Source organism: Vulpes lagopus, chromosome 6 (assembly GCF_018345385.1).
Source record: "Vulpes lagopus strain Blue_001 chromosome 6, ASM1834538v1, whole genome shotgun sequence".
NCBI classification, from domain to species: Eukaryota; Metazoa; Chordata; class Mammalia; order Carnivora; family Canidae; genus Vulpes; species Vulpes lagopus.
The window spans coordinates 5,229,655-5,251,666 of NC_054829.1; the positions used below are offsets into that span (position 1 = coordinate 5,229,655).

At 55.7% G+C, this 22,012-nt stretch overlaps 1 protein-coding gene across 1 annotated transcript in view; it reads right to left on the minus strand.

Moving 5' to 3' along the window:
* Positions 1 to 22,012, minus strand: part of EML1 (EMAP like 1) — a 186,911-nt gene that overhangs the window by 164,253 nt on the left and 646 nt on the right. The gene's annotated exons all lie outside the window — the stretch shown is intronic.

Genomic DNA, 22,012 nt, shown 5'->3' on the forward strand with positions numbered 1-22,012 from the left:
GAAAACATGAATGCTTGGCATCAGCAGCACCTGGGGGCTTGTTAGAAATGCAAATTATCCACCCAGTGAATCAGAATCTCTGGGCTCAGGCATCTGAGCTTTAACAAATTCTGCAGTTGAAGTGAAACGCACCCCCCTTCCTTTCTCTCCTCCTCCTCTCACCCCAGAACTCTTAACCAACAGCTGCCCAATGAGTTTGCACCAAGGGCCTCACTGGCCCTTGGCCTGGGGCCGACTGAGGCGCCGATCCCATGCAGGACCCCCTGAGGGATGCTGATCCACCTTGTTTGGCCTCTTCCCTGCCCTACTTCCCTCCCCCACTCTGCTCCGGGGCACCCACATTACATGCAGGGCAACAGCTCGTTCACGCTTATACCACGGAACTGGACGCATAGTAGGTGTCTGCCACTGTATGTGTTAACCTCTATGGCTTAACACTGATTAATGCATTTTTTTTCAAGATTTTATTTATTTATTTATTCATGAGAAACACAGAGAGGAGAGAGAGAGAGGCAGAGACACAGGCTGAGGGAGAAACAGGCTCCATGCAGGGAGCCTGACATGGGACCAGATCCCGGGTCTCTAGGATCACGCCCTGGGCTGAAGGCGGTGCTAAACCGCTGAACCACCTGGCTGCCCTGATCAATGCATTTTGAGACGTATTCTTATCCCCCCCCAAAGGCATCAGTGCTTTCCACCAAGGGAGCCCCAGTGGGGCTGTCGACAGCGTGGCTCCTTACTCTCCACACAGACACCCTGCCAGGCTTAGTGGGTGTCGTGGGGAATTTCATGTGTTCACTTGGCTGGACTAAGGGACGCCCAGACCACTGGTGAAACGTTATTTCTGGGTGTGTCTGAGGGTGTCTCAGAAAGTGCGTTTGAATCTGCAGCCTGAATAAAGAAGCTCGCCCTCAGGGACCCCCGGGTGGCTCAGGGGTTGAGCATCTGCCTTTGGCCCAGGGTGTGATCCCGGGGTCCTGGCATCGAGTCCCACATCGGGCTCCCCACATGGAGCCTGCTTCTCCCTCTACCTGTGTCTCTGCCTCCCTCTCTATGTCTCTCATGAATAAATAAATAAAATCTTTTAAAAAAGAAAAGAAGCTCGCCTTTACCCCTGCGGGTGGGCACCATCCAGTCCACTACGGAAGTCCCGAATAGAACGAACAGGTAGGGGAAGGGCGATTTTGCTCTTTGAGCTGGGACATCACCTCCTGCCCTGGGGATCCCTACACTCTTGATTCTGGCGGCTTTGGGACACAGACTGGAACTTACATCTCCTGCGACGTATTGGCTCCCAGATTCTCAGGCCTTTGGACTGGGATTGAATCATACCACAGACTTTCCTGAGTCTCAGGCTTGGAGATGGCTGATGGTGGGACAGCTCAGCCCCCGTAACCAGGTGCAACCAATTCCCATAACAAACCTCTTAAAGGCCCCTTGTGTGTACCCCACTGCTTCTGTTTCTCTGGAGAGCTCTGAGTATACAGTGGGCTCTTCTGCTCTGCCCTGCTGCTGTCTCTGCCCAGGCACAATGAAAAGCCAGCCCGGCCCTCCTCTGACCCCACATCGGTGTGCATTTGGGTGGTGGAGACCGTTCATTAGGCAGAATGTGCCTCTCAGGCTGCCACCTGCTGCAGCCCTTTCTCCTGGAAAGCAAGAACCAGCCCGTACCCAGGTGCATTTAGATACGGATCACAGCAGTGTCTTTGCCAAAGGACGACACCGATGTGTATCTCAGGGTTGTCATCCACAGAGATAGGGCAACAAAGGAGCTGTGGCTTCCTTTGCTGCACCCCCCATCCCCTGGGAGGTCCCACCCCACAGGAGGGCTGGTGGCAGCGTGTGGCCTGGGCTGGATCTCGCCCCGGCTATGCCACAGTGCAAGGCTCAGGCTCGTCTTCGCTCCTCAGAGCCTGGCTTCCCAGTGGGTAGAGCAGGGACAGCACCGCTCCCCTGCACAGGGTCTCACACGAGACGGGGTCCAGAGCACAGAGGGGCAATTGCCAATTCCCTTGTCGCGCCGTCTAGCCTGGACACACAGGGGCAACAACCCAGGCTTTGTGCTTCTCTGGGGAAAAGGCAGCAGGAACCAGTGAGGTTTTCTGAACAAGGGCCTGACACCAGGAGCTTAGCTTGGGTCCAGTGGGGAGGGGCGGCTCCAAGTGGGGAAGACCAGGCCAGGGGAGCACGAGGGACAGTGAGGGCTGAATTCTGGCCCCAGCTCCTACTGTCCACGTGACCTGGGCCAGGCCAGTGACCTCTCTTTATTGTCTGTGAAATTGCAGAAAAAGTGAGAGGGAGAAAGGGGAGGGGAAGGGGAAGGGATAAAGAAAAGGATGGGAGGAGGAGGGGGAAGGCCAGCTCTGGAGCTCACACTGCAAATCACTGGCCCACCTGGGATTCACGCCTGTCTCCGATGCCCCAACTCTTGCACCCTGGCCTCCGGACCCTGCTGCAAGCCCTCTCCTCCTGAGGAAGCATTCAAGGCCCTTGGCTGGCCTGCAGTAGTAGCAAGAAGCCAAGTGCAGCCCTGAGACCCAAACCCTGCTTTCCAGGGAGGGCCTCCACGGGTCAGGGACCTCCAGTAGCCAAAGCCTCCCCCTGGCCCTGGCCTGGCCCAGCAGAGCAGGTGTGGTGATGGGCAAGAAGGGCCACTGCCCTGAGCCTGAGCAGCCGGCCCACATCACTCCCCATGCTCTTTTTTTTTTTTAAAGGTTTTATTTAGGGATGCCTGGGTGGCTCAGGGGTTGAGCATCGACCTTCGGATCAGGGCGTGATCCCAGGATCCAGGATCCAGTCCCACATCGGGCTCCCTGCAAGGAGCCTGCTTCTCCCTCTGCCTATGTCTCTGCCTCTCTCTCTCTGTGTCTCTCATGAATGAATAAATCTTTAAAAAAATAAAATAAAAAAATAAAGGTTTTATTTAGTGGGTGCCTGAGTGGCTCAGTTGGTTAAGTGTCCGTCTTTGGATCAGGTCATGATCCTGGGGTCCTGCGTTGGATTCCCTGCTTCTCCCTCTGTCTCTGCCCCGCCACCCTGTTCGTGCTCTTTCTCAAGCACACACACTCCCTGTCAAATAAATAAATAAAATATTTTTAAATAAATTTTATTTATTTATTTATTTATTTATTTACTTACTTACTTACTTACTTATTTGAGAGAGACAGAGAGAAGGCAAGCAGGTGGGGAGGGAGCAGAGGGAGAGACATAAGCAGACTCCACGCTGAGCACAGAGGCCAACGCAGGGCTCCATGTCACCACTCTGAGATCACGACCTGAGCCAAAATCAAGAGATGCTCAACCCACGGAGCCACCCCAGCGCCCCTCCCACGCTCAGTGTTATTCTGTGCTGCAGCTCAGAGAGGTTAAGGAATGTGAACTGTAAAAGCTCAAATCAATCAAAACATCTGTACAGCTTAGTGGAGCATCCAGAGGACAACCCCAGTCATGAGAACTCTTAACGCCAACGATAGCCAAGTTCACTGGGCCCTTGGGGGAGGCCAGACACCTGCCCGTGTCTGAGCTCAGTTACTCCCGGGGTCTGGGGAACATGCCCGCGTGTGCTCCTGTGTCTCGGCCTCCCTCCTCTCTGAGATCCATCCTGCTCTGTGTCCCTCTTTCCTTCTTCTTGCTGAGCGCCGTTTTACTGTGTGAATGTGCTGATCAATTTATTGATTTTAGTGTTGACAGACACGTAGGCAGTTTCCAGTTTAAGGTTTCATGAATGTGCTGCTGTGAACATTCTTGTCTTTTAGCAAATATGTGTATTTATGTCTACTGGGGACATCACTAGGAGTGATGTGTGTGCGTGCATGTGTGCACACACACGTGTCCTACACACACACACACATACAAATATGTCACACAGACATGCCAACAGTATAATTCTGCTTTAGTAGGTAATCACAGTTTTCCAAAATGCTTTCAACAATTTACAGTCCACCAGCAACGTGTGTGAATTCCAGTTGCTGAACTCTCGCCCAGCCTTCGTATTTGCAGGTACATAATGTCTAAACCAAGCAAAGCTAAGCTACTGTCGGGGTTTCAGGCAGCAATTTGCTTATGCGTTTGTGCCCAGAGGATGTGTCAGGGGCACTTCAGGTGCCATAACCGTTCTGTCTCTTGATCAGGGTACTGGTCACACAGGTGTGTGTTCACTTTGTGAAAAGTCACCAGGAGGTGCACTTGCAACTTGCTCACTTTGCTGTATGCAACACTCGATGTCGATTAAAAAAATAATAAATACACTGGGAGGCCTGGGTGGCTCAGCCTTTGGCCCAGGGCATGATCCTGGGGTCCCGGGATCGAGTCCTGCATCGGGCTCCCTGTGTGGAGCCTGCTTCTTCCTCTGCCTGTGTCTCTGCCTCTCTCTGTGTGTCTCTCATGAATAAATAAATAATAAAATCTTTTTAAAAAATAAATAAACACACTTAAAAACAATACAGGGGGCCACCTGGGTGGATCAGTGGTTGAGCATCTGCCTCTGGCTCAGGGCATAATCCGGGGGTCCTGAGTCCCACATCAGGCTCCCTGCATGGAGCCTGCTTCTCCCTCTGCCTGTGTCTCTGCCTCTCTCTCTCAATTTTTTGTCTCTCATGAATAAAAAAATAAAATCTTAAAGAAACAATCCCAGGGGCACAGGTGCTGTGACTGTCCCACTGGTATGGATGAAGATGCTGAAGGTCCAGGTCACGGCCCAGTGGTGGGGTCCATTTCCTGGCCCATCCCCACATCTGTTCAGCCACTGAGTTGGTTCAGCCTCCAACGTGTTGCTCTCACGGGCCCCTGGTTTCTGTTGGTGCCAAGGCCTCAGGCTGGATGGCTCCCTGCTTACCTGTGGCTCCCCCAGGTGGGGTGTTGGTTCTTCTGTGGCCCTTGGGCAGCGTCTGAATCCACCCTCCCCCCCCCGCCCTCCCACTCTGTACTTGGCTGAAGACCAGCACTGAGTGAGACAGTGTGCTCAGCCTAAACTGGGATCCGTGATGCCAATGTGGGGATCATCTGGCCCCAAGATAGGTGTTCACTTGGTGGGAACAAGACTGACATTGGCAGCTGTCAGCACACGTTTGGGAGAGGAGCGGGTTCTGATCCTGTCCTCAAGGCTCTTCCAGTGAGGCTGGGGAGAAAAGCGTGTTTCCTGCCATAGGAGGCTAGCTGTGTGGAGGAGGGGCCGGTGGGTAGCTGCCCTCCACCAGCAACATGACAGAAGAATTAAATTAATAGAAGGTGGAAAGTCATTTCCTTTGAACAGTGACTTTTAAAAACCCTGCATAGTAACACCCAATGTAAGGGAATTGTCCCGTGCGTTACATTCTGCGGTCATTAAAGGCAGTAATTCCGGAGATGACACGGCAACGTGAGAGACACTTATGACATAAGGTGAGCACAAAGGATGGGAGACGCCCTCCTATGGGTGGCTTTTAGGGGCAGTTCTGCTGAGCAGCAGGCGGGCAGGGGGAAGGAAGCCCCGCACTGTCACGCTGCGTTTCCAAGCGAGGGGACTGGACTGCAGGTGATTTTTTGTCTTCCATGTCACTAAATTTCCATAGAGATTTTGTTTCTTATACATATTTGGAAGTTTACTTTTTTAAAAAATGGAATGGTTTAAGCCCAGGCTCATAGCTCTTGATCCATGAGTGTTCACAGGGCTCAGGGAGCAGCTTCCTCTGGCCCTGCTATAGGGGAGAATGAGGAGGGCCCTTGGGGGGCTCCCCCAGAGCTGCTGGGTGGGAGACTGTGCTAGGTGAGCCTGCTCCAAACCCGCAGTGCCACCTCCCAGCCACTCCCAGGACAGGCCTTCCCCGCTCCGACTGAGGCCTGGACCATGACCAGGAAGGATGGGATGCAAGGAAGGATCTCAAGTGCCCACACGTGAAGGCTGTGGATAGCAGAAAAGGAGCTGATAAGGGCATCCCGGGTGGCTCAGCGGTTTAGCGCCACCTTCAGCCCAGGGCATGATCCTGAGGACCTGGGATCGAGTCCCACATCAGGCTCCCTGCATGGAGCCTGCTTCTCCCTCTGCCTGTGTCTCTGTCTCTCTCTCTCTCTCTGTGTGTGTGTGTGTGTGTTTCTCATGAATAAATAAAAATCTTAAAAAAAAAAGAAAAAAGAAAAGGAGCTGACAGTCACAGAAGGATGTAGACAGAGAAACAAGACCACCTCGCATAGGGCTGCCCTCAAGAGTGGCTGAAGTATGACCTGCAAGACACAGCAGAACTGCCTGGAAGCCTCAGAGAATGTGGGCACATGTGGCAGCAGCTGGGCAAGAGGAGGGACGGACACAGGGGAGAGGTGACCTCCATCCAGCCAAGCAGACCATGCAGAGTTCACCTTGAACCCTGACGGCCAATGTGCCCACTGCGTGCACTGCAGTGCATCTGGGAGGCCGCAGGTGGGCCTGGGAAGGGCAGGTGCCTGTGCCCCAGACACCTGCTACTACCTGGGTCCTACCCTGACTCTTGGCCCAGTGCTTATCGCATGATGCTAGGGTCACATGGACCTGAGCACGCTCCCATTTGGAGGAATATGAGCCCTTTAAATCTAAACAGCATGTAAAGCACACCCCGGGGAGTCAGCTTTTCAGCCGCTGGGCCTCTGCAAGGTCAGACTCTCAAGAGCTACAAGAGCTGGGATCCCTGGGTGGCGCAGCGGTTTGGCGCCTGCCTTTGGCCCAGGGCGCGATCCTGGAGACCCGGGATCGAATCCCACGTCGGGCTCCCGGTGCATGGAGCCTGCTTCTCCCTCTGCCTGTATCTCTGCCTCTCTCTCTCTCTCTCTCTCTCTCTCTCTCTCTGTGTGTGTGTGACTATCATAAAAAAAAAAAAAAAAAAGAGCTACAAGAGCTACGTGCATGAAGCAAGTCGCCCGGGTGAGTGCACGCCTGCTCTGACCCCTCGGGCCGCCAGCATTGCCATCAGAGAAGCAACAGGCAAGTAAACTCCAGAATCTTAGAAAACCAGAGTGCCATGTTTTAATGGAGCCAGAGGGGCGCCCCCCAATTTCACTGTCACGGGGAGGGGGGGCAGGCAGTATATGAGCTTTACAAGGAGCGCTTGGGAGCAAGCCTTGTCAGGACTAAGCACTCCTGGCCCTCTTTGGCCTCCCCGGGAAGCCTCCCTACCAAATGCATAATTTATGAGGCTAGGCCGATGCATATTCATGAGCTCATCCCTTCCAAGGCCAATTGCTGTCTCTGAAAAATCCTCCCGTAATAAATTATTGCACGGGAAGTCAGGGCTGGGCCCCAGGCAGGCCTCGGTCCTCAAAATTACTACAATCTCTAAAACTTGCTTTGAAGAAAATGCTCCCAACTGTGCCTACCTCGGGTCAAATGTAGGGGAGATGCAAAGAATGAAGCCCCTAGGGACACCTGGGTGGTGCTCCCTGCTTGTGCTCTCTCTTCCTGTGTCCAATAAATAAATAAAATCTTTAAGAAGAAAAAAAAGAATGAAGCCTCTACTGTTGGAACCCCTGAACCCCAAGGCCGCACAAATAGGGACACGCCAGGTAGCATTTCAGGGGAATTGAGGCCAGTCTCCTCTCTCCCCAGAAAGAACAACCCTGTGTGCATGGTGGGTAGAACTCTGAAATAAGCCCTCCTAAGCCTCTGTTCACATAACAGCAAGAGCCAGAGTCCGCCTGGCTGGTTCTTACCCTTTCTGGATCCCAGTCTTCCCCATCTGTGGACTGGGAGGCTGGTCCCTCCTGGCATCCACTCTGAGAGGGTCTTTTCACAGGTAAGTACCTCTAAGACCAGAGCTAATTCGCCCATCAACGCCTTGGCTGGTGCCAGGGTATGAGTGGAGGTGTTTTCTCCTCCTTCGTGGTCCAGAAGAGAACGTGCATCTTAGAATCAGCGGGATCAGGCTCTGATGAGCACAGGCACACTTGCTTTGTCCCATGGCACTTCAGGGATACCCCACTATTTACACATTGAAGATTTGTGGCCGTCCCGTGTCAGGCAAGTCTCCTGATCCTATTTTTCCAACCGCATTTGCTCACTTTGTGCTCTACGTCCCAGTTTGATAATTCTCCCAATATTTCACTATTCTTCTCACTATCCTTATATTTGTTATGGGGACCTGCGCTCCTTGATCGCCACTCACTGAAAGCTCAGCGTGGTTAGCATTTTTTAGAAATAAAGTATTTTTTGATTAAGGTACGTATATTGTTGTCTCAGACATTATGCTATTGCACACTTCAGAGATAACTTATCTATGCACTGCCGACCAAAAAACCCATTTGTCCCGGTTTATCATGATAGTCACCGTATCGCAGTGGTCTGGAATCGAACCCGCAACATCTACAAGGTGGGTCTACACAGCACTAAGCTCCGGCTTCCAAAGCCCCTCCACCCCACCCCCAGTGCTTGCAGAGGTGCAGAGATAAAGGGCATCTCACTGAGCACACGGGCTGACTCCTAGCAGGTGCTCAATGAACATGAGTCTTCCCTTTCCACTCCTGGAAAGCAAGGACAGGCCCATTCATCCTAATTTGTGTCTGGTAGAGAAATCTGTTCACAAAATTCCTGAAGTCCGCATGTTATTCGGTGGGCTTTGTGGCATTTGAAGCGTTAAGTAAGTGCCAGTTTAATTTAGATGTGGGGTGGGAGTGAGAGGGAGCTTAAGAAGTTTTCCCAAACTAGTCACAACCCAATTAAAATGTTACTCATGAAACCCAAGACAGTGATTCAGTTAATACTCCATCTGGCATTTCTTGCTTACAAGCAACTCACATATGACTCAACTTTGATTCTGCTTTATTAAACATTAACCAGCACACTTCCTTACCCCAATAAAAAACCATCTTGAAAGCCTCACCGCACACGAGCGTGTGTGCCCGTGAGCGTGCATGTGTGCCCGTGCGTGCACACGGGCATGGGCAAGCTCCTGCACGAGCACCCCAGGGTGTGTGTAGGGCTAGTCTTGTTGCTGTGTGACCTGTGCTGTCACACAGGGCCCCAGGCTTGGTTTAATGTTTTGCTGTCACCACCTTGAGATCCTCGATAATTCTCGAACAGCGGCCTGTGTGTTTATTTCACACGGGGCTCTGCAAATTGTGCGGGGCGTCTGGGTCGGTGTGTGTGTGTGTGTGTGTGTGCACATCTAGCCCACGAGTCCCTGTGAGCATGGCCGTGAGTCGTACAGATGCGGGGCAGGTGCCCGTGTGAGGACGGGACGGGGGGTACTGGAGAGAGTAAACGTGGGGATGGCGGAGAATCTCATGGATGTGCCAAGGAGGTCCTGAGACCGAGGCCCTTGAGCCACACAGGAAGCCCCGAGATGCAGATTCCAGGGGCCTGGGTGGGGCTCAGGAATGCATTGCTCCGGGCAGCACCCTCCCACCCCATGTGGCTGTAATGACACCAAAGTTTGAGAACCCCAGGCTGGAGGTTTGGGGCACTGAAAAGTGAGGCCTGTGATTCTTTAGATTCTTTAAGGAGAGGTTTAGAACATCACTGAGCTCAAGTCATCTCACCACCCACCCTATTATCTCAAGTTGAGGTTCTTAAAGGAACAGAAGCCTGCCAGGAACACCAGGAATGGATGGGTACCAAGGCTGCTAACCTCAGGGAACCCCGGGCCAGAGGCCTCCCTTGGCTGCCTGGGCCCCGAGCCAGGCAGTGACTCATGCTGGAGCAGGCCGGGGTGGCCTTGATGCCCCCCCCCCACCTCTCTGCAGCAGCAGGGCAGGGCCAGGGCAGCTACTCTTGTGACTTCTCCAATTCATCAGCGGGGGGCCACCCCATGGATCCTGCTCCTTGGCCCCCCGCCCCTGCTCGTGTTCCTGGCCTGACATCCCACACTGAGACCCACCCTGAATCAGAAGTGATTGGTGGTGATCAGCAATCCGCCCTCCCCCACCCCCGTACTGTCAGGAGGGGCACCTCCAGCAGCACGAGCAAGGGTCCTCACTGCACGCCAGGGGGCCCAGCAGGTGCTGACCCTTGGATCTCTGGCACCCGGTGACCTCACCCAGGATAATTCTGTTCCCAAGCTCCATTTCACTGAAAGGTGTCCCAGGGTCAAGATGCTCTCCCATCACTGAGTACAACAATGACGGGGACAGAGGCCTCTACTTGCCAGCTGGTGACTGGGGGCGGGTCACTTGAGCTCTCTGAGTTTCAGTTTCATCGTCTATGAAATAGCCCATCCCTCTGCTAACTCTTGGCTGGCGCTTGGCTCCTGCCCCCTGCCTTCCTCAGGCACACCTCCTCCAGGCAGCCCCTCTTGACCAAGAAAAGGGGTGGTGGGGATTGAGCCACCAATCAGCAGTAGTGCAAATTAGAATTGGAGTCCTGCAAGCTTTGGGGACCAGGAAAAGCCCCCTGTTTCCCAGGAAGGGAAGTGGCCCCACCCTGAGTGCTTTTTTCTGTAACTGCCGCTGTGGGCTACCCCCTGTGCGCCAGGCACCCGGGAGCCTCTCTGCTGGAGCCCTTGAAACCATCACAAGAGGTAGGCAGGGATGGCATAGATAAGGGGATGAGGGCTCAGAGAGGTTGGGGGTCTTGCCCCAGGACACACAGCTTGTGTAACCTGAGATTAAAACCAGGGGCCTTCACAGAGACCCTGATGCAGGGACGTCGCCCCTCCGAGCAGTGCCAGCCCAGCCTCAAGGCCCTCTGGAGCCCAGGATCCCTGTGCCCTTTGAGGCTGCGTATCCCCATGGTTCCTCCCTCGGCCTCCCGACACAGCGCGGTGGCAGGGAGCCCAGCGCCAGCCCTTCTATTATTCACGCCTCCCTTCGGCCGCCAGCAGGGACCTGGCCCAGAGGCCCCGGCGTTGCCAGGAAAGATAAGGCGCCAACACCTGACTCGTCCGCTTCTGAGCTCCATCTCGATTTTCCAAAAGAACACAAAGGCCTGTTGTTCCTGGCCCTGGGCCGGAAGTCGGCCCTCCTTCTCATGAAAGGCAGATAAGCCATTAGCAGGATTAAGCCCGGTTAGATGCTTTTAAAAAGACAGGTTAGATTTACAGCTTTTCCTCGTGACCACCTGTCCCCCCCGTAACACTGCATGTGTGTGAGGGGCGGGCGCCTGCCATCTGCGGGCCTGGTGGGGGAGGTAGGGGGGAGGCATCGGGTCCCGCGTGGGCTCGGCGCAGCACTTCCCGGCCTAAGAGGTGGGGAAACTGAGGCTTGCTCAGACCACTTAGCTCCTGGACGGCTTTGCCCGTGCTCCCTGTCCCGTGCAGGATCCAAGTGGACTCTCTCGTCCTCACAACAAGACTTGAAACACGTGAATGCGTGTGTGCAAACCCTGCCCACCCACACCTGAACCTGTAACTTTACAGTTGGGACAAGCAGAAATCGAAAACAAGAGGGACCTAGGCCACCAAAGGGAGGCCCGGGAGGTCGGCCTCAGCCCCTGCGCCTCATCCTTCCCCTTCTCCTCTGGCACAGGGAGCCTCCCACCCTGGGCAGGCCAGGCCTCGACTTGAAGCCTCACCCAGAGGACTAAGGTGATGTCACAAGGAGGGACATGGTGGTGTCTTGTGTCCCCCATCTCCAGGGCTGAGGCTTCAGAAATCACCAACAGTAGCCCCTCCCCCACTTGCCACATCAGGAAACTGAGGCCCAGAGAGGGAAGGGATACGTGTGATGAGCCACACCCTCTGAGCCCCGTAAAGTGGGAGTGATGGTCACCCCTGGCAGTGGGGCCATGGGGGAGAGAGAACAGGGTGCACAGGGCCTTAGACGGGTCTTGACCCTAGCGTCTCCTTCGTAAAGGCTGCAGGAGGGACAGCAGCTAGCAGCGTTAGAGGAGTAGCAAAGCTGTTCGTTGAGCACCTACTATGTGCCAGGGGCTGGACATAGGCTCAGATGTGGATGCTGCCCTCACAACGGTCACCACCTGATGAGGGGTCCCTGGCACGGAAGGAGAGGCTGGGAGGGAAGCAGGGCTTTGCTAGGAATGAGGGGGTGTTCCAGGCGGAGGGACCAAAAGGCAAGAAGTGGCCCAGAAAGTGCAAGGTTCTAGCTCCTGGCTACACTTGGGGTGCCAGGGGTAGCGGGGCTGGGGGCCACTCCAGAGAGGTGGCGTGTGCTGGGCTGAGGTGCGTAGAATTAGCTCCAGTGGAGAGAAATCTTCGAGAAGTCCCACCAGCTGAAATGTCAGGGACCCTGGGCCGCAGGGCTGAGAGGACAGGTGCCCCGTGGGAAAGGCAGGCGATGGGGGCGCTGCCGGGGGGAGGAGGTGACAACCCCGTCTTTGCAGGCAGGGCCCCCTCCACACGCTGCACTTGCTGAGCCACCTTCCCCGCTTCCCGATCACGGCATCCCAAGGTGAGCCTCGAGTCCCAGACAGGGAAACCGAGGCTCGGCCAGGCGCGGTCATGCCCACACGCGCTGGAGTGAGGCCCACGCCGGGCCGCCTCCCACAGAGGCCTGGCTCTTGCTCAGGCTCCCCTCTCAGCTTCCCAGGGAAGGACTTCCATCATCTGCATGGTTCGGGGTTTATTTTCTTATTCAGACTTCACAATTTTAAAAAACTGCTGTTTTAAAAAGAGTATTTTTTTTCATGTGTATTTTTGAAAGGTAGCAGCTGACTCTTCCTGCAGTCGGGCCCCACCGTGCTTCCTCTCCCACCGGCCCTGTTTCCTCCGGGCCATACATCACTTTCTTCACGAGGGGGACGGGAAATGAAGGGGAGACGGTTGCCCTTGGCACTTGGGAAGCTGCGGTCCAGCAGCCAAAGACGGTTCAGGAGGGAGAGAGCAGAGCAGGGCTCGGAGGCCAGGAAGATGTGGACTCTCGCTTGGACGCAACGCTCTTCCCTTGGGGGGATCTGAGCCCCTCGGGCTGCTTCCCGAGGTCCCCAGCCAGCACCCCGGGAGTCCGCAAAGTTCTCGGGGACCCTGTGATGGTACCTGCGGTTGGCTGAAGACACCAAGCTCTCCTCACTAAGTCCTCTGGATGTTACCATGTATGGGGAAGGGGTCTTTGCAGATGTAATTAAATTAAGGATCCCGAGGTAGGGGGTAGGGGGGTGTCACCACCAGAGAACTCTTGGAGGGAAGCAGACAGAGATCTAATCCCAGAAGGAGAACCATGTGGCCACGGATGCAGGGCCAGAGGGATACGGGCCCAAGTCATGGAGCATCACCAGAAGCAGGAAGAGGCCGGGGACGGATCCTCCCCCAGCGAGAGCAAGGCCGTGCTGACACCTGGACTTTGGCCCAGTGAGTCTGATTTCAGACTTTGGGCCTCCTGAACTGTGAGAAAATTAATTTCTGTTGTTTCAGGCCACCAAGTTTGAGGCCATTGGTTACAGCGGCTCCAGGAAGCAAACGTGGTGCCTCAGCCAGACTGGGCAGGAGTGGGAGGGCTCAGGGGACACAGCCAGGCCCCTGGGGTGGATGCCACCAGGCTCACCGGGGCCGGGCACCAAGCCGTCCTCCTGTCTCACCCTGTGTCGTGCAGTCTGCACCCCTGCGCCCCCTCGGGGTGGCGCCAGGCGGTGGTCCCAGGTGACCCCTGCAGAAGCAGAGGCAACCAGAAAGGCGTGCTCTCTGCCCCCACTGGGCGGGCGCTCGAGTGCACAATGAACAAAACAAAGCTACACTCTGCCTGAAGCCGTGTTCTGCTTCCCTCCTGCCTTCACTGCTTCCCCTCTCCCCCCGGAGAGCCCCTCCCACTGAGGCGCGTGCACAGACCCGAACCCCCTCTCCTATCTATAGAATCCCCCCACCTGCCCTTGACCACCTGCACTCCTCCATTCGTGCGTGGCAGCCATCCTATAAGGTACCATCAGCCTCACTTTCCACACGAGCAAACAAAGGCCCAGAGACATTCTGTGGCTTGCAAAGGTCACACAGCACCGGGCAGCAGAGCTCAAATGCCAATGCCGATCTCACTGATTCCCCAGCCACACTCCCGTCCCCTGTTTCTCACCTGCTGCCCCAGTGGCTATGGGCCCAGTGGCAGGTCAAGAGCCTGGCGCTCCTGCCCACGGCAGCGTCCACACCCAGCCCCAGAGCCTGGCGTCCCCATGGCGTATGGCCCACCTTTCCCAGATTATAGACCCAACGGAACATCCAGGGCCGTCAGGGTGAACTCTCTCTGCATTTCTCCCACTGGGCTCCAGAAAAGAGCATGAATTGTTCCCTCTGGGGCAGCCTAATGAGCCTGCTATCTGGAGGTGGATTTGTTTTCCACTCGTGATGAGGTGATTGTGTTTTTTGTCACCTCCCACCCAGCTCCCGGCTCAGGTTACCGCGACACAATCGGCCTGGCCATCAGCTCCTCTGCCAGGCCCTAGGCTCCTGCCCAAGCTCATGGGAGGATGCTCCTGGCCTATTTCCAGAGCTCTCCATTGATGGACAGGAGCTTGCAAGTCCGGGAAGGGCAATGTGACCAGCCTCGGGAGGAGTCAAGGGGAGGAGGCCAAATAACTGATGATAAGAAACTTGCAGGTGTCCCTCACCGGAAACCCGAATGGCAGGCCAGGCTTATCTCCACTGAGCGTGTGGCCTGGACACCTGCCTCTCTCCTGGGTGGTGCACATGCCGCCAGCCCGCTTGGCCTGCCCGGCCCAGCAGCTAGGGAGAAATCACCCAGGGCGAGGCCACAGTCAGTCCGCACCTTCTCTCATGAGGTTTGTCCCTTTTCTAAATAGATTTGGGACATGCAGAAACCTCCAGCTTTCTCCGCGTCCCTCCCTCGCCTTCAGGAGAGGGAACGTAAGTCCAGACCGCAGCTTTGAGCAGGAAACATTCGCTGGGCAGCTGCTCTGTGCCAGGACCCTAGAATTATCTCCCTGAATCGTCCCCGCAGCCTGTGAGGCGGGCACTTCCCTGTCCCCACTTTACAGATGAGGACATTGAGGCTTACATTCTCAGAGCCAAGGGGGCAATGCTAATGAGCACACAGAAAACACACTCGACACCACCCATCGCTGGGGAAGGGCAAATCAAAACCATCGTGAGATACCTTCATACCCACTAGGATGGCTGGAATCAAAAAGGTCACCGCCCGCGTTGGTGAGGACGTGGGGAAGGGGGATCCCTCGCGCTCCCCTGGAGGGGGGGAACGCTGGCTGCCGCTGTGGAAACAGGTACGGAGGACGGAGGTCCTCCGAAAGTCCAACACGGAGCCACCCTCCGATCCAGCAGTCCCACATGGAGGCGTACGCCCAAGAGACACGAAGGCATCCGTTCCCACAAAAAGTTGTGCGCTCGTGTCCGCGGCAGGATAGACCTACTAGCCCAAAGGTGGAAGCAACCTGAACACCCATCTCCTGGTGACCGGATAAATAACATGTGGCCTCTCCCCACGATGGGTTAGTATTTGGCCGCAGCAGGAATGAAGTAGGGCAGATCACACGTGGAGGAGCCCGAAAATGTTCTGCGAAGCAAAAGAAGCCCGCGGCCTGTACAATTCCGTGAAAATGTGAAAATGTGAAATGTCCACAGCGGGCGAATCCGTAGAGACAGCGAGAGACGAGGCTGCCGTGACCTGGGAGTGACTGCAAATGGGTGGGGGTTTCCCTACCAGGTGATTGAAATGTTCTCCAAGGGACCTTGAGGGGGTGGCTGCACAGCTCTGGGAACAGACTAAGACCCACCGCAGTGTACGCTTGGGGCAGGTGCGTTGAGTTACATTTCAATCAGCCACGTCCAAAAACCAGAACCTGAGCATCACTGGGGACTCAAAGGGACCCGTATGCACCTCTCCTGGCCAGCTGCCTCCAGGTGCCTCCCCAGGCCGAGGCCCCAGCTCTTCCCCCCACCCCCGTGGGGAAGACAGGACGTGCCCTGTACGCGTTGCCAAATCCTGGGGTTCACTGAGACCACAGGCCCCTCCAGAAAGGAGCGGCAGGAAGAGTATTTTCTGCAACTGCACCAGTGCTTTGACATGTTTTTCCATCCCAAATAAATCAGGCGGGAACCCTGGAAGACGTGTTTAAACTAGGTAGAGAATCCTCTAAACAGTCTGGGGCTTAGAGGTTGAGACGTGAGGCCCAGGCTCCCTCCCCAGGCAGGGAGGCCTAGGATCCCAACCCCAATTCCAGCTTAATTTCTAGCCATTCAGCTGACGTCATCGACCCTTACGGAAAGGCTTAGAGACAACTTCTAGTCTTTGCAAACATTATTTTTAAACCAGGTCTTATCTCATTATACAAAATGGGGTTCACGGCCACGGCCCTCCGGTTAAGCTCGTTTGGTTAGACCCCGGTACAAATCAAACCGAGGACACAGCCTTTACGTGGTGGTGTCGTGGGATCAAGGAAATAGTGTCGGCCTCAGAGAGCTGGAGCAGAGACTCCCAGTGGATGTCTACAATCATTTCCTTCTACGCTCAGACCCTATTTCTTTGTCCGTGGACTGTGTTGATTGAACCGGCTCAGGAGCTATCCAGCCCAGCACCCTCTTCAGTGCGTTAGCGAATAATAAATCAATAGAGCTTTGCAGCCATTAACAGCTAATGTTTCTCCTGGTCATGCTTTTCCTCGCTGGTGTAGTGACCGAATCTTTCAGAAACTTATGTTTGCGCTTTGAAATGCAAATTCAGATCTGTGGGGAAGAACACATTTTGAGAAATCTTGCCCCTTGCTTTGTGACTTGCATGTTGGAATGATTCATAATCTGCATTTCAGATGCTTATGGACTGCAGCTCAGACGATATGCTTCCAACATTTCATAATTAAAATGGATTACTTTTTTTTTTTTTTTAAGTCAATTGGGAACAAAAGTCAACAGGGGCGGAGGGAGGTGCAGAAATGACTGCGCTTCACAAACGGGGCCGTACTCCGCCTTCTGGCCGTTAGGTGTGGCCATGTGACTTGCTCGAGCCAATGCAGTGCCAGCAGTGGCTGCATGGGCCACTTCTGCATGGGGGCATTTAATTGTCAGTGTGATGTCCCTGTCTCTCTGCCAACCCCATAACCTGGGAAGTGTGGGTCCATATGGAAGCATCAGGCTGAGCCACCACGTAGGTAACCCTCCCTGAGAGTTACCCAGATCCGCAAAGGCCTTTGCATGAGCGGGAAATAGACCTTTGTTGCTTTAAGCCATTGAGATTTGTCTTTTTCCAGAACACACTGAGTCCATCCTGAGTGATAAAGTCAGTGAAAAACAAAGGATCTGTTGGGTTGAATGCAAAGATTTGAAATCAGTAGTGGTGGATGACAACAGGTATCTGTGACTCATCTCTGCCACTTTTTCTTTCTTTCTTTCGTTCTTTCTTTCTTTCTTTCTTTCTTTCTTCTTTTATAAGATTTTATTTATTTAATTAAGGAGCATGCGGGTGAGAGAGAGAAGGAGAGAGAATCTGAAGCAGACTCTACACTGAGCACAGAGCCCAACACGGGGCTCCATCCCACAACCTCAAGATCATGACCTGAGCTGAAACCAAGAGTGGGATGCTTAGCCGATGCTCAGGCTGTGACGGGAGCGGCGCAGAGCAGGGACCCAAGCCCCACTTGATGTTGGAACACAGGACATGTGTGCAGAGCCATGTGCTCGCCCGTAGGATCCTGAGGGCGGATGCCAACAAATGCCCTTCCTGTGGCCTAAAAGGAAAGGAGGTTTGTCGCGGGTCACACGGCAATGAACCCCACCCAAACATCTCCCCTGACATCTGACATCCTGTGAGCCACACAGGGGTGTCCAGCCTGGCACCCTTCACCAGATGGTTTGGAAGTGGGAACTCCAGGGGGCAGGGTCCCTAAGAACTGCAGAACCAAGGGGGCTCCCTGGAGGAGGCAAAGCCCCATAGAGGTCAGAGGATGGGCTGGCTCAGGTGGGGCCCTTCTGCCATCAGGATCAGGTGCCGGCACACCTGTGGTGAGGGTTTTAAGGTTCATTCCTGGGCACCATGGACTGCCACCCATGCCCCCCCCAGACCCAAGGCTCAGAGGGAATGTGAAGGCGTCATTTCACGGAAGCCCCCATGACACTCTCTGGGGTTCTGGTGTCACCTGCACTTAACAGATGAGAAGAGTGAGGGTCAGACAGGAGAGCCTGCCTGCGTCCACAGCATCCACGGCGGGGGCCGGGCCTGCCTGACTTTGGACACCATCCTCTATCCACCCCCATGTGTTTATACAGACAGACTCTGGGTCTTTGCCAGGCCACCCCCAGTCCCCTGGAGATGAGCATCTGTCCTCGGACCTCCCTGCCCCCATAGTCAGCAGTTGCTAAGCCCCCTACTCTCCCCATCCCTCCCCTCCCAAGTCAGCCTCACCCTCTCTCCTCAGGACCATCTTGCCAGCCTCCTCCTAGGGCTCTTGGCCTCCAGACGCTCTAATCCCTGCCCCCTATACATGGAAGCAATCCAGGTTAACCCCACCCCCCGCTAGAGTTCTCACTGGCTCCCTATTGCCCAAAAGGTGAAACCTGAACCCACTTACCTGTCTAGAAAGGGGGAAGCCCTCATCAACAGGACGGGAGCAGCCTAGAGAGATGACAAGGCCCAGAGACCAAGCCTGCCTCTCCTGGGGGAAGAAGTTTCCTCTCCAAGAGTAGGGCCCAAACCATGAAAACGGTTTGCTTTAAGCTCCTTATAGAGACACAGGCCCTGGCCGGCCCTGGCCCTGAGCTCAGCTGGTAAACATGAAGGAGAATGAAACCCAGGCCAGGCCAAGGAGGGAGAAGTAAGTGGGGCTCTCTCTGGGCTCTGGGGATGCCAGGAGGGATTGAGTGAGACATGGGATGGTCCACCCCAGTGTCAGGCCCTCCAGCCTTGGGAAAACCCCCTTATATCCAGGCAAAGAGAGATACTTGGGGAGCCATGTAGGGGGACTTTGGGGGACCCCACAGAGCGGCTGGCCCTCCCGCCTGCTGGCCCCCCTGTACTCAAAGCAGCTCCAGGAGCCACAGAGCTCTGAGGGAGGTGCTCCAGACAGGGGCAGCCACCAGCACGCCTGTCCACTGCCCACTGTGCAGACGAAGGGAGGCTGCGGTCCAGAGGGGACGCGGTAGTGGTGATAGGAGTCTACACAGGAGGACGAAGAGAGTCACTCTGTTGGCTGAGCACTCCCTCAGGTCAGGGCTATCCATCCTCACCACACCCTCCAAAGACGGCAAACAGGAACCCACCACTGAGGCTCAGAGAGGCTACTCGAGTCACTCAAGGCCACAGAGCCGGGGGTGGGAGCGCAGAGATTCGAACCCTGGGCTCTGGCGGACTTGCATTCGTTGCTCGGCTGAGAGTACAACGGCCTATTCTTTGGTGCCTGGAATTGTAAAACTGCTTTGCTGGAAATTTTCCCAAACATGTGGGGAATGACAGCACAGAGGCTGGATTCTCTTCCTGCAGAGTGCTGCCGGGCGGGGAGGGCCAGACGCGAGGTCAGAGGCAGGAAGAGACAATCAACAGACCCAGGATGTGCGGAGCCAGCCCCTTCCGGGCCGCCCCTCTGTCCGGGGGATGCCAGCCCTTAGAGACGCTGGCTCCAGACCCAGTGGGGGACATGGGAGGGCCCCATTTCACAGATGAGGGAACGGAGTCTCAGTGGGGAAGTGCCTGTCCAGGGCTCTGCTTCGCTCAGGGGCCGAGCCAGGCCTCGGATCCAGACAACTGTAAGGGAAGCCCCTTTGCTGGACGGGGTGCGCGGGCTGGCAGTTACTGGTGCAGGCGGGTTCCTGCTATAAATACAGTGTTGACTCCCTGGTAACCTTAGCCTCCAGGCTCCCCTGTCCAGGCACAAGGCCACAAGTCCTGGAGCTGACCGCCTGCCACCGTGCTCCTGCTCTGCACAATGTTCCTGACGCCCTGACAATGTACCACATTTTTTTTTTTTTTTGTACAGGCTCCAAATTATCAGAGACGATGCTGAGCTAGCTGTGTCCGAGATGAGAAGGGCTGTTGTTCAGATGAGAGCCAGAAGGGCCTATGAGACCCCCAGCCCCCACCCTGGGGTGAGCAGGATGGGATTTCCCAGACGGGGGCCCTTAGTTTGGGCCTGGGGAGCTGGGTTTGAATCCTGGCTCTACCATGTACCAGCTGGGCCACCTGGGCCTATTTGCCTCTCTGAGCTTCCGTTTCCCCAGCTGTACAGCAAAGTTCATGTATCCCCCTCCAGGGATCAAGCAATGTCCCTGAAGTGGCCAGGACAAGACACAACACCTAATTCGTCCCCTTCATTTTCCTCTTTGGCTGCAGCTCATTTACTGGTTGAACAGTAGTAACAGTCACACTTGCTCACAGGAAGCCTGGTGTTCTTTTAAGCAGGTTACACGCTTTTGATCACTTAATCCTCATTGGGACTTGAGGAGCTAGTGTCCTGTTATTGTCTCCACGGAACAGATAAGGAAACTGAGGCACCATGACCTCCAGGAACCCGCCCACAGCCACACAGGTGGTGGCTGGTGGGGTTTGGGGGTGGTGGCGAACTTTCCCGCTGGAGACCCAGGTCCAGAGATAGCTTTCGGAAAATAGGTAGAAATATTTCACAGCAGCCTCCTGGACCCAATCTCTGCCGTGGGGTTGGAATCCTAGAAAGTCTTGAACTTCAGACGACACCCTCCAGGAGACCACCCCCCCAACAAACACGCATACACCTGCACCCAGGTGTTCCTTGCACTTCTGCCTCCCATGATCCGCAGCAGAGACGAAAACCAGGCCGCGGTATTTGACAGGCGGGAAGCCAAGTCCCGAGCTCGCCCAGGGTGACCTGCCCAGCCAGGGTGGGCAGAGCCACGACCGTGCCTGCCGGTCCCCAGCCCAGCTGACCCTCTCCTAAACAGCGAAGGGGCAGTAAAGGCTGTGTCTCCTCCCAGCCTCCCGGACACACACACACACACACACACACACACACACACACACGCACGCAGATGCACACGCTCAGCACCCAGTCCATCGCCTCGGCGGGCTAAATATTGTTCTGGCCTTCCTGAAATACCCAGCTCCGTGCGGGTGGTTTTACAAGCTGCTAAAAGCAGGACCATGTCCCTGGTGGAGGGAGAGAGCTATTCCGGGTTCGTGTCAGGTGTGCGCAGAGCCAGCCAGAAAGGGCCTGTCTGCGGCACCCCCGCCCCCCCATACCGGCTCCTCCGCGGACAATTCTTGGCAGCCTGCACTGCTGACGCCTGGCGGAAGAGGGTGAGGTCAGGCCAGTTTTGTCGGTGTCCCCCTCCCCAACACACACACGCACACACACTCTGTTCCAAATCCGACTTGGCCAGGCCCGGGCGCCAGGACCGTCCATCAGACACCACGCCAGGGGGTGTCACGTTGCCAGCGATCATAAGCACCCCAGGACCCCCAGGACTGCCTGACATGCCCAGGATTCTCCACGGGGCTGCTGGACAGACAAGAAATCCAGGGGACCCCAGATGGGCAGAGGCTTAGGAAAGAAGGTGCCACTGGAGGGGCCAGACAGGGAGGCTCCCGTGCCCCTGGGCTCCTGCCCAGGACCCTCCACCTGCTGCTTCGCGGGGCCATCACTGAGCGTTCACGGCACATCAGGCTGTCACACTTTATCACAATCTGCAATCTGCACAAGCACCTGAGGGGTAGGGACTGTTACTAGTGTCCCTTTTTTCACCTGGGGATACTGAGCTTCAGAGCAGTTAAGCTGCTTGCCCGAGGTCGATCACCCAATCTAGAAACGAAAGAATTGGGATTCGAACCCGGGCAGCCTGGATTAGGCTGTCTGCAGCCCCTGCCCCACCCACCGCCAGCTCAGAGGGACGTCTTCCCAGAGCTCGCCTTCAACCGGTAGGAGCCAGGGTGGCCTGCCAGTCCCCAGCAAACCCCTTGCCCCGGGGAGGGCAGAGGGTACGTGGGCAGGCCCCGTTATCTGGCCGCCCCTCTGCCTTCGCGCCCCTGGCCGTTTCCACCCTAGAGGACCTGGGGGCTCACGGAGAGGCGGCCTTGTGCGGGCAGAGCCGGGGCTCAACTTCCCAGAGGTCTCAGACGTTTGGGCGAATCAGATGCAAGCCGTAGGCTCCCCCAGGCCCGTGGCACCCCAGGCCCGCCGAGGGGCCCAGGCGCAGTCTGGCCCCCTGCGCTGCGGGTCGGCTGCGGGAGGGGTTTGCAGCAGGCACAGCTTCCTGTGTAGCCCCGTCGG